Below are 9,077 nucleotides of genomic sequence, written 5' to 3' on the forward strand. Positions count from 1 at the left end.
CGACCGGAACGTCCGTATGTTTTATCGACTATTATTACTGCATGTTACTTTTATCAACTAACCAAACTCGAAGTACGAGAATCTTGTAACCATAAGGAATTAAAACAACTGTCCAACTATTTGGAATATCCCTAGATGGAAATAACTACGACATTCACTAACCAGAGCTAAAAACCATGTTACGAGATCTTCGCACTACAAAGAGCTATAATATTATTATACGTTATTATATATCACTATCACATTATATATCATATCAAATTATATATCGTATTAACACCATAATTAACTAACACGATTATATACAATTATTATATAGCACTCGACAATGCCATTTGTGCATTCGGAGCTGAGAGCTATACTATAAGCAACTTACGCTATACTATATAGCCTGGAGTATAGAAGACTGTAAAACCATAGATAAATGTATAACCAATGTAATTTAAAGATAGCACTGCTGCAATAATCCATAAAACCAGAGACTGCAAAACCTTCAAAACCGTGAATACTAATTATCCAGCATAAACTATACCTTCCTCCGTAACGCCGTATTGTGGGCAACACGCGCAACGTTTTGAAGGCAATGCAGATCTCCAATGTGGAGCCATACAGAGCTTCATCTAAAGAACACATTAGGAAACTTGCCGACGAAACGATTGAAGGTAAATCAACTCGCAATAAACTCAAAGATGCATACGTGGCAACGCCCAATAACAGGCAACCAACAAACATAAGAAAAACGTTCTAGAAGCTTCCAAGCCGATTTATATCAATATAAGAATTAATAATTACAAAAGAGAATTATATACGAAAGCACACATGTAAACCTGCTCTAAAATTACGAATTATCAAATTGTTAAATACCCTAAATCTGTTAAGATAGTTATAACACAAACAACTAAGAATATTCGCAGCAGCGCGATTCTAATAATGTTAAGCAAATAGCAACTATGTCTCATAAACAATCGCTATTGTACTCCAGGTGAATAACGACAGTAATCAATTATAATACATACGCAATTTTATATAGTTACACGCTATAAAACTAACAAACGACGAGTAACCAATATGACAATCTTAATATATAGACTTTGTAACGAACAGGATAGTAGGAATATTTAAGAAGTAAACAGGAACTAGAATTCAGCGCATCGTGACCCCGAAAATGCACACGGCACTAACATACACCACGAAACATGGGTCACCGCTAGCGCATACGCACTGCGATTATCATATTAGGAAATAGCTGCTGAAAGCACGCCACAGGGGGGAAGAAGCACGGTAGCCGAGGGGCCAAGGGGGGCTTGCGCCCCAACAACAAAGCCCACGCAGAATGGAAAATTACAGAACAACGACCCCGCACCTACACCACCGCACCAGTGCAGCGTTATACCATATGTAAAAGCTTGCAATATAGTAATAGCTAAAGAACTAAGATCACAGGCGTGCATGCGGAGAAGATGTCGTGTCCTAATTAGAATTCTTAGAAAAAGGGGGAGGTGCGCAAAAGTTGACAAAATCCAAAGAAGAGGATCGTTCTGCGCAACGATCGACCCCTATCAAAACGGCGACCGATCATCAGATCGTCCTCTTGGTTTCTACCACCAGATTCGTCATCTTGTTCCGGTACAGTCTCACGGTAAAATCCTTTTGCCTTTTGCATTTAAACTTTTCATACAACGTTACTCTGCCCAAAAGTCCAGCGAGCTTTCAGCTCCATTTTTTCATATTAATTTAAGATCTTACACTAAGTAACTCCGTTTTTGTGACTTGAAATATTGAACTTATAAAATAAATCCAAGTTAATCAAAGTATCCAAATATATTAAAATCAGTCATTCCGCTAAATCCTCTCACCAATCTACGCTGCAAGTCATCATATCCAGAGTATTCTCAAAAGGTAAGCCAATTAATTAAATCTTTTATCCAATAATTACTCCTTCCTCGGTTCGGTCGATTAGAGCGAGAGAATGCCCGTTGTCCGGTGTATTTCAATACTTTATCGGTAATTAGTGACCCAAACTACTGATGTGAGTCCAACTTAGCTGTGTGAACGATTCCGGTGTCTAGCATCTGGAAATTTCCGTCAGGTACCGTTCCGTAAACCGACTTTATAGACGACCAATTTTTACGGAGCACTTATCTTTCACTGTTTTTCGACCCGCGTTGCTGGTCGGAACCGCACAGGAATTAGACATTATTGCATTTATTTCTCGTGTTATTAATTTTAAACACAGTCATATGCTATTCGAATATAACCTTACGTTGTGATGCCCCTCATATGTCTATGAATAACTGACAGCGCCGGGTAGTGGCCAGTAGTGGCAAAAAAAATCTGGACAATAACGCGGCTACCCCCACCACTCAAATTTCAGTTGCTTGCAAGACCTGTATGTAAGACTGTGCTCCGCCCCTAGGCTTGGAACCTCAATAAGTGACGAACGGCTACACGGATTGAGTTCAAATTTAAACGAGGAGTCACTGACATTGAAATCTCGCCCCCTATTGATTTGGAAGTAAATCCGAACATGCACTCGAACGAAAATTGTTGAAATCTTGAGGAACGGAACGCTGCTTGGGATCTCATTATGTATCGAACCGCTATGCGTATTGAACTTTGAATTTGAAAAAATAGTGAAAGCCATTAAAACCTTGAAGCCTATTGATTTTGAACAGTGAACCATCGTGGCCGCCATCTTTGTAGTCCACGGCCGAGTTGACTGGTGGTCAACGTAGGAACTTCCGCGGTCAGAAGCGTACACATATGCAAAATCATTTATGGTGCCTTTGGGGTCCCAAATTTCTGAAATTTTCGTTGACGAGAACATGTGGAGAACATTAATTCTTGGGTATCAAAGATTGATTCAGTTGTAAAGATGTATAGTTTTTTTGCTTTTATTTCTGTATTGTGTTCCAGAACTGAAAACTACATCATTTCTAATCAACGTATGTAACAGCTTGTTCAATTCAAAAGAATAAGTCAATGACAAACTTATTGATAATTCATAGTAATAATTGCTTACACTGAAGTATGTCACTATTCGACATAATAACGTAGCCTGACACTGGTCTTTAAAAAGAATAGGATTACCAAATAGATCCATCAATATTTTGAAATAGAACAGAAGTACGCATTTATATTAGTATCGAAGTATACAGGATAATTAATTGTAAATTTTTTTATCCTACTTACTATTAGTTAAAACAATTTGCAAACAATGTTTTCAAAAATAGTTCAACACAAATATCATATATCATTAGAGTGGTCCTTAGAAAGCTTATCTGGAAAAGATATCCAGATTGGGTACAAATAAAAGAAGAGAAAATTCTTCGAATATTAGAGATAAACAAATACACTCGATGACGATGATCGATCGCCAACTTCAAGTAATGAATAATGAGTGCGAATTGGGAATGACTGATTGATTTGTGATTGCATTATAAATGATTCATCTTTTTTTTATCCTCAATATTCCAAGAATTTTTCTGCCATGGTTTGAATTGTTTCAGGAGTGTCAACGTACAAAGCTATGTTTTCTTCCTCATTTCCCGGCTAGAATGGAAATATTGTTCAAATAGCTGATGCAGTAGTTCATTTTTCACATAGATTTTTCATCATCAGTGATTATTAGCGACCCTGCCCAAATTCAAAACTCAAAATGAATTCATGCTCACAGGCACCCGTTTTAGTTAAACTAGAATGTTCAAATTTTAGGCTAATCTTTTCTAATTCCTTTTTAACCGATCCAGGAAGTGCTGTGCCGGTTCAAATACAAAAATGACTTTTTTAAGGATGAGTCTAATAATTATACTAAATAATGCTACATGATTTGCTTCTTGTATTGTCAAGCCGATGGCCCTCTCAAAATCCAGCGTGTACCTGACATGCATCAATCAACCCTCAGCGTCAGAGGTCCTGTAAAATAAAAAACCATTATTTCGAAAATTGCTTTCCAATATCTCGTATGAGTTGTAATTTGAGAAAATGAGATACAGAAAATCATGAGCAAGCTATGTGGTATATTGAGCTAAGTCTACCTGTCATCCAGTATGATCACTAATTGTAAGCTCTGTACAGTCACTCCATACCATCTTCGTCGCATTTCCATACTGCAGACTATCACCTTTAGGGTTTTAGTTTTCCCACATCACACCATTTTCGAGCTGTTACCGTACACATTCTAGACTCCCTCAAAGTTGTCTTGCAGTACTCACTTCGTACAATTTTGTCCATTTTCAACTCAGTGCTTTCTTGGAACCATTACTGGATTCATTCGGTGCCTTTTCGATCTTCCAGGCTGTGTTCAAGCCATCAAGTAAATAAGCTGCAGCTCTCAATCATGTTCAGTATATACGTGACACAGCAGTTTTTTGAAGATCAAAGTACTTCATCTAGAAAATTAAAAACAAATCTTCATTATGCTTCCGAGGATGCTTGGCTGTCATGCGCTAGTGTAATATTATATAGCGCATAACATTTTTTAGTCAAAACATATAAAGTATGCAAATGAACTGTAATCTAACCTTTTTTAGTTTTACTGCGTTCCTTAATTTCATATCATAATTGAGATGATTAAAAATATTGCTTGTAGTTGAAATTCGGTAGTCGGATTCTTTTCCATCGTAACACTCAACTTTGAGTACGACTCTGGTATTTTGAATTGTACAACATCCCCAGCGCACTGAGTGTTACAGGAATGTCCTGTTCGGCAATGAATACGCTTTTCTTTGTTGAACTTTCTGACGATAGCATTGTAGCTTTCAACAGTGTTACTGGTAAAATTATACAGCAAACTTTCCGCACGCCAACTAAGTTGTGTAGTCACTTTGAAGATCCTTTAATACAATCTTAGCTGAATCACAATCGGCATAATTTTTTCTGTCTTGTTTCGGAATACTACTTCACAAATGTTGATGTGATTATTCATATTCGTAAAATTGAATTTTCTGATCAGATTTATAAACTATAACTGCAGTAACCTTAACCAGTTATTTTTTCCACTAGGTAACATATTTCACGATTCAAACTTTATTTTCGGACTATTGTAGCTAAAATATGTATCCCCAAACATTTGACGGGAAGTCTGACAATAACGTTCTATATCTAAAGTCGAAAGCAGAATAAAGAATAATTTATATTCAGAGTAATTTGTCAAAAGATCTCATTATCGCTTTTCAATTATTATGTCGGTAGAGATTTTCGTTAGAGGCAAAGAATGATAAGTTTTAGGTTATACACGCAAATTGCGTATCATTATCCTCACGAGTTATTCAAAATTGATATGCATTTCATATGGCCACTACGACGATCTGGCAAATTATAATAAATATAGTTGATTAATGTTATTCTTGGATATGAAGGTCACAACTCAAAACACTTTTTTATCGTGTTAACGTTTCGGCCCTGGTGGGGGCCCTCCTCAGAACATTTTATTTAAATATCTGTCACGAACAAAAATAAAATAATGTACAACTAGGTTTTAACAAAATTAGACATAGTGGTATAAATAATATGCAAGGATGTTTAATAAATATAAATAGTATCACATGTTTTGATCAAATACTTATCTGAATAGTTCAGCGACGATTCTTTACATCGGTCAAAAGTCAAAGATGGATTGGTCGACACCACGGTTCAGTGTTGCCAACCTGAAATGAGCCACAATCGTACAGAGGGGGCGGAATTATCGTACATTGGCAGAAAATTATCGTACCAACTATCGGTATTTTAATTGATGTAGCAAAATACATTTCCGATAGAGTTCACGTCCTGACAAGGTTTTCAAAGTTAAATTAGTCTAGTATTTAGTCTAAACAGCTAGATGGGACTATGCTCCCAGTGCCATCTTTTGTATCTTTTCATATCTTTTTTAATAAAAAAAAAAGTTAAACTCTTTGGCACTTTGCAATAAAATGGAGAAACAATTAATAAAGAACATTTTTTCAACACATTAGTAATATTTTTATTTATCGCAATATCATTTTGCACTTTTTCACTAAAATTAAATATTGCTTATGGTATTAATTTACCCTTGGTGCTGTAATCGACTCGTTCCACGGTATTACCTTGAAAAGTAGTGAACTATTTGTATGGACTAGATAATAGAACACTATGTATACTTCACTTCAAAATATAACATATACTTTGATATAGCTATAATTATATTTTCGGAAACGAGTTCAACTATTACTTAAGGATCACGATGACACGCTATCACACAACATTTTAGAAATGTCGGCAGCTTAAAAAAATACATTTCGAAAATCGTACTGTTAATAACTTAAAATATACGTACGTGGAAAATTTTTTAGCTTAGACCTCACTAAATCTTATGCAAACGTCGTCTGAATTCACAGTGCTTTCATTGTTCTGAGGATATAGCGTCGCTTTAGTCATTCTTTCCATCATCGTATTTGCAGGCTTAAATTTCCTGCAATCTTTTTCTAGATGTTGACTTGTTAAGAGTAACCCTTCAACGGTTTCGGTAGTCAACTTATTTCGGGTTTCAGTTTTGCATAAATTGACTTTACTGAAAACTCGTTCACACGAAAACTCTGCATTTGAATGTGGGACTACCAGTACGTTAAGCGCAAATTTTGTTAAATTCGGAAAAAGGTTCACCTCGCCGTTTTTCAATTCGCGATTTTTATCCCAAAATACATCGGCATCAGCAGTATGGCTTACATTGCTAGGTAAGGCATGGAATAGTAGCTGTCGCCATTCGTCGTCAATTATTTGATATGAATCTTCAGTCGCTAATCGTCGTGTTACTTGCAATACTGGAAGTAAGGACGGCATATGCTTACGATAGTCTTGGCTCATGGCTTTGATTGGAGTGAAAGCTTCCAAGAGTGGGAGAACTGGGTCTGCGAAATTGAACCGTTTTTTAATCTCAGTACTGCCGACGACGAAAAATTTTTATCGTACCTTTTCTATTTTATCGTACAATTATCATATATCGTACACACGTTATCGTAGATCGTACCCAGCTTTAAATTACCGTACGATTGGCAACACTGCCATGGTCTTACATACAGGTCTGGAAACTCCGGTGGTGGGGGTAGCTCCCTGACCACGGTCTTACATACAGGTCTTGCGACTCAATAGAATTCCAATGGTAGAGAGTGGCTCCTCTGTTGATGAAAAATCCAGATGGAGCTGCGATCGAGGGATGCATCAACATAACCTACAATGTTTGAATAAGCCTTTGACGACTGATTCCACGCCCATGTGACGCGCGAGCGCGACTATCGTCATCCTTGTCGCACCGGGCATCCCTCGATCGCAGCGACGCTAGCGGCTTGACACGTTAAGAGGCCCACGTCGAAACTCAGAGTCGCAAGACCTGTATGTAAGACCGTGTCCCTGACACACGTTGCTAAAAGTGCCGCCAATCTCCACCACTAGTGGCGCTAGTAGTTGTCTGACAAGTTTGCGCGCGGTCAGCGAGGGCAGCGAGCGTGTCAGAAGTCTACTAGCACCACGTAGAGGAACTAAAAAACGGGGACAAAACGCGTACAATTCTTTAGTATACGAGCAGTGGTGAGTGCCAGGGGGCTGAGTGAGGGTATGTACTCTTATTGAAGCACCGATCGTTTTGTCTAGTGACCACGAGTGTCGCTGCGATAGAGGGATGCAGGCTAAACCTGTTTCCGTCTGTCTCACACAGCCTGCATCGTGGCCTGCATCCCTCTATCGCAGCGACACTCGTGGTCACTAGGCGAACCGATCGGTGCTTCAATAAGAGGACACCCCCCCTCCACTGAAATTTTGACCGAGTTTCCAGTCCTGTAGGTAAGACCGTGGTCGACACTTTCTGGGCTGCTTGCAGCGGCTCAACTCGTGGGCTCAACAGGTCTTGCAACGAATGTGGCGGGGGGTTGTCAGTTCACGTCCGAAACAAAAGTACAACTTATGGCCACAAGAGCGGCGCTACGAGTTATTCATAAGCTTATTATTATTATTTGGCGAAACCCTAACCAATCTTTTTGATACTCATACACAGGTAACCTTACGTTGTGTGTGACTCATATGTCCATGGAGACTAGAGTAAAGGAGTGGACACAACATAGGAGAATAAGTAATAACGGCGTCCTCAAAAACCCGTCCTTCAATTAGTTTTACGCTCTGCCACTAGCATCGTATGGGTCGAAAAGATCGTAAATACAGTAATAAAATTAGTGACCGATCCGCGTTTGCGCAGTAGAATGAAAAGTGACGCACCTAAATGATAGTATATTGGAGGTTGAGGAGACTATTTTTGTTTTAACAGTGCTTGTGTAAAGTATTTTGTGCCGTGCTTTTCGTGTAAGAACAGTTGTGATTTGTGTCACAATCTCTATCAACAATTCAATTTCGAGTTTTCATCGTATGATTCGACGTCTTCTTCTCTGAGCAAGGTAATTTCATTCACTAATGTTGCAGCTTATTTTTATTCAACGAAATTTGATACACCTATTTTAATAAACAAATAAATTAATTAACACTGTACATTAATAACAAAAAGTTTTACACATGTAAACATAAACACTGCACGAATTTTGCCACATTGCGGTTAGGAAATAAGTAGTAACAGTGTGTCTGATCTAAATATATATATATATATATATATATGACTACGATCCTTTTGATCGCAACGCCGCCGTTTTAGGTCGGGATTTCGTGTACATTTCTGAAGCGCGCTGTGTCCACTCCTTTACTCTAGTCTCCATGCATATGGCTATGAATAACTGACAGCGTCGCGTAATGGCCAGTAGTGGAAAAAAAAATCTGGACAATAACGCGGCTACCCCCACCACTGAAATTTCAGTTGCTTGCAAGACCCGAATGTAAGACCGTGCTCAACCCGCTCAAGCTCCATGTGTAGAGCAGTGTAGAGTACTACACGAGCTGTGCACGGGTATGCGTGTGCAGCGGACGGGGCCCACGGAAATTTACGTCCGGCTGTGGCTCGGCCTCGCCATCTCAGCGCCAAGCCGAAAAGTTAACGGTGGCGCTATCTTATATCACTGAATTTTCGTGTCGTAAAATATCAGTAAATAGAATCTAACCAACAACGGAGCTGCAATCAACCTATT

At 38.5% G+C, this 9,077-nt stretch overlaps 1 long non-coding RNA gene across 2 annotated transcripts; it reads right to left on the minus strand.

Annotated features, from left to right (window-relative positions):
- Positions 1-2,880: 2,880 nt before the first annotated feature.
- LOC124210644 (uncharacterized) lies at positions 2,881-5,614 on the minus strand. 2 transcript variants are annotated; one of them, XR_011177443.1, is made up of 4 exons: positions 5,564-5,605; positions 4,524-5,441; positions 4,038-4,391; positions 2,881-3,915 (listed from the first exon to the last, which is right to left on the minus strand). It is a non-coding gene; the product is annotated as an uncharacterized lncRNA (long non-coding RNA). The 2 variants fall into 2 exon arrangements; XR_006881275.2 differs by having other exon boundaries at positions 4,524-5,614.
- Between the last annotated feature and the right edge of the window lie 3,463 nt (positions 5,615-9,077).

The sequence above is a fragment of the Neodiprion pinetum genome, chromosome 1 (assembly GCF_021155775.2).
Source record: "Neodiprion pinetum isolate iyNeoPine1 chromosome 1, iyNeoPine1.2, whole genome shotgun sequence".
In the NCBI taxonomy this organism is placed as follows: domain Eukaryota; kingdom Metazoa; phylum Arthropoda; class Insecta; order Hymenoptera; family Diprionidae; genus Neodiprion; species Neodiprion pinetum.